Below are 3707 nucleotides of genomic sequence, written 5' to 3'. Positions count from 1 at the left end.
TTGGATCTTCATTTGGATTTTTATTGTATGTTAAATGCTTGCTTGATTCATTGTTATGTGAATGTGGATATGCCGAGTGGCTTACTTGAGTTATTTATCGCGTTAGATTACGACGAGTGCGAAGGTGAATTCTATGAGGTAGAACCTTGTGACTGCAAAACCGAAGGCAAGTTGCAAATTGATCATGCTTTGACCTATGTTTTCATATTATGCATAATCGTTTGTATTTTAATGATATGCATGTTTTACAAAAGTTTTATAAAGTATTATTACTAGCTAGAGCCATAGGTTCAAGACTTGCAACCATGCTTGGCCACGCTTGCACAAAATGGGTGGGATGAAAACCAAAATTGTTCTGAACCTTAAAACTTGCCTCCTCTGGGGCAACGTTTTGTGAAAACTATTGGAAAAACAAAACTATATATTATTTTATCTTCTACTCCCTGGACGAAATGGTATTGACGGGAGCGTCTACAAGTGATTGCGCCCATCGGGGTCTTGAAGTGAGTTTTTGGCGGGGACTACCGTCCAGGGGAATGAGATCTTCCAAGTACAGTTTGATGTAGCTTCCAGTACAGCCACATGCTACTATGGGCTCTGACTTAGCTTAGTACTAACAGGAAACCCTTACCTCAGGACCGCCATCGGAGAGGGGCCTTCATTGCCTAAATTGCGGGCGGCTTGGTTAGGTATAGGGGAATGTTACGGAAAGGCTTCATCACAATCTCCTCCTAGTCGTACACCCAAGTGTGTAATGGTAAACGGGGTTGGTTGTGTCATGTGGGGAACGTGCACGACCTCTGCAAAGGGTTTAACCTAATCAATTAACCGTGCCCCCGGTTACAGGCAATTTTGAGCAACTGAAGACTTAGACTGAAGAAGAATCTCCCCTCTCTTTTCTCAAAGCTATTTTTTTTAAAATGGTTAGGTGGAAGTTAAACACAGCGGGGTGTTTTACTTCAACCTGTCAAAAAAATATTTTTAGTGAACCTTGGTGCAGATATCCAAGTATTCACATAAACTCCATGTTTTAAACTAAAAAAAATGTTTAACAAAACTTGATTTCTTTTCTTTTCTTTATAGTCTAGGGGAAAATTGGCTTTCTGCAAATAAACCCTAGACACCTGTCCAGCATGACTATTTGTTATCACCTTTGTTGCAACTTGCGAGTACATTCAAAGTACTTACATGTACGTGTCATGTGCAGATGATGAGTGACGAGATAGGGCTACGGAGCTACACTCAACTAGCCTTGTGGCGATTGATGGGCTCAGGATTATTATTATGTTACTTGCTTCCGCTATGTAACTCAACCTTCAGCTGAGAGAGTTGTAATAAATTGAACTTTGGATCTTCGATGTAATAAAATAACATTTGTGCTCGATGATCATATTTGTATTGGGTGTGCTAGCTTTTGATCCAGGGATAGCACAGAAAGCTCAGAAGATTTGGACCCCATGGGTTCAGGTCGTTATAAAATGATCTAACGCAACAAAATTACTAGAGTAAGACACTCCACACATCAACATTCACATAAGAAGTGCTCAAGCAAAACCTTCCAAATCACAATTCATGCCAAACAACCCTAGCAAGTTAACTACATATGACTCAAGTTTGTGCAATTGGATCGGTACATATGAATGGTATATAGTTTGTGTTAATAAACTAATTAATAATTTTCTAACTCTATATTTTTATTATGACAACAACTAACCAAAGAGGTTTTCTACGGATCAATATAATGGTTTTAACAATTTAACAAATTTTAGTTTAACGAGTTTTTAATGGATGAACAAAGAAGGTCAAAATGAGGGTATTGTGCTAAAAAAGTAACCAAACATTACTGAAAAAAATATTCTATGTATTCTAGCAGATTGGTACGGTTCCAAGGACCAATTTTCATATATAAAACTTTTTCATATCATTTACAGAATAAAAGATATAGTAAAAATACTCAAATTCCCATTTTAATCAAAACGAAATTTTAGTTTGCGCAAAAGTGAGATTTATAATTTTTGTAATAAACTAGAGGTCCGCAGCTATCCAGAGATATCTTATTTGTCAAATTTGGATAAGCGGTTTAAAAGATATAATTTTTCTAAGTTGGGCTAATTTTCTGGAGAAAAAAAACAAGGTAAGATAAAGAGTCGCCACGTGGCAGAACTCTATAGGCTAATATTGTTTCGTTTTTTTTAACAGAGAAAGAGGGCTGGCCTCACCGGAGATGGAGATGGCCGGTGACGGTGGCTCGGACGTGAAGTGGACGAGGGAGAGGAAGTCGGGGTGAGTCTCCAGGACACGAAGTCGGCTCCTGGTTCGCCTTTAGGTGGCTGCTAGATGTCGCCGGAGTTGGGCGCAACTCCGGCCGAAATCAGACAACGAAGAACTCGTGCTCCGGCTGCGAATTTTCAAAAGAAAAAAGGGTGCGTAAGATGCGCAAGATCTAGATACGAAGGATGGAAGAGTTAGAATGTCTGCTTCACCTCGAACTCGCCGGAACCTTCCACGAACAGCAGCAGTGTCAGGCAACTCCGCTGAGCAATTCACGACGATGGGTAGGGGTATAAGCTCCCGAAGGAGAGGGGTTCGGGCAAGGAGAGAGTTATGAGGGGAGGGGGCCTTTTATAGGATGCAGGGGAGGTCGGAACGTTGCAGGGCGTCGCCGGAATTATGGCTTCTTCATGGCGGCTGTTTCCGGTGTTCTAATGGCCATTAGGGCGGCGTTCTAGTGCGGGTAACGGAAGGTTAGGAGTTAGGGAGGGTCTGAGGAATCCGTTCAGAGCGGAATTAAGGCGAGGGAGAGGAGGGGAGGAGTCAGGCGGGGTGAGTGGGGCGCTGGTTCGTTCCCTGCGTTGGACGAGAGGTTGAGGAAAGAGGGTCATGAGGAGATTGAAGAAAACGGAAAGAGAGAAAAAAAATAGTGAAAAGGACCTGGGCCGGTGCTGCATGTGTTGAGACGTAGTGCATGCCTGTAGGTCCAAGTCCTAGCGTTGCTTGCATGTATATATGGCATTTCCTATTTGGCGCTGCAGGCGCCCGTTTCAGTGCAATTTGCAAACGGGCGCCTGTAGCAGTCCAAACTGGGCCGGCCCATTCTATGTTATTCCTTCCTAGTCTTCTTGTTTTTCGAGAGGTCAGAAAAATATTGCTGCGACAGGGATTCGAACTCCCAACCTTTTCGCTGCAAGCGCTCGGGGCTAACCACCAGGCTTTACACCCGCATCTGTTGACATAGTTTATTTTTCCTTTTTATTTCGTTCTTCAACTCGGTTTATTATTTTTCTTTTTCCTTCATCTTTTTTGTTTTCTTTATTGTGCCGTTTTTAAAAGTTCGTGAGCTATTTTCTTTAAATTTGTGAACTTTTTTTGAAAATCCATGAACTTTTCTGAAATTTGATGAACTTTTTGTGAAATTTGATGAACTTTTTTCCAATTTTGATGAACTTTTTTTAAAATTTGATGAACTTTTTCCGAATTGGATGTACTTTTTTTCAAATTTAATGAACTTTTTTCGAATTTGATGAACTTTTTTCAAAATCGATGAACTTTTTCCAAATTTTAAACTGTTTTTTGATGAACTTTTCTTCAAAATCGATTAACCTTTTCAAATTTGTGAACTATTTTTCAGAATTGTTGAACTAGTTTTTCAAATTCGTATTCTTTTCACAATTTGATGAACTTTTTTCGAATTCTGTGAACGTTTATTA

This window comes from Triticum aestivum, chromosome 2B, assembly GCF_018294505.1.
Source record: "Triticum aestivum cultivar Chinese Spring chromosome 2B, IWGSC CS RefSeq v2.1, whole genome shotgun sequence".
In the NCBI taxonomy this organism is placed as follows: domain Eukaryota; kingdom Viridiplantae; phylum Streptophyta; class Magnoliopsida; order Poales; family Poaceae; genus Triticum; species Triticum aestivum.
This window is presented reverse-complemented; position numbering follows the sequence as displayed.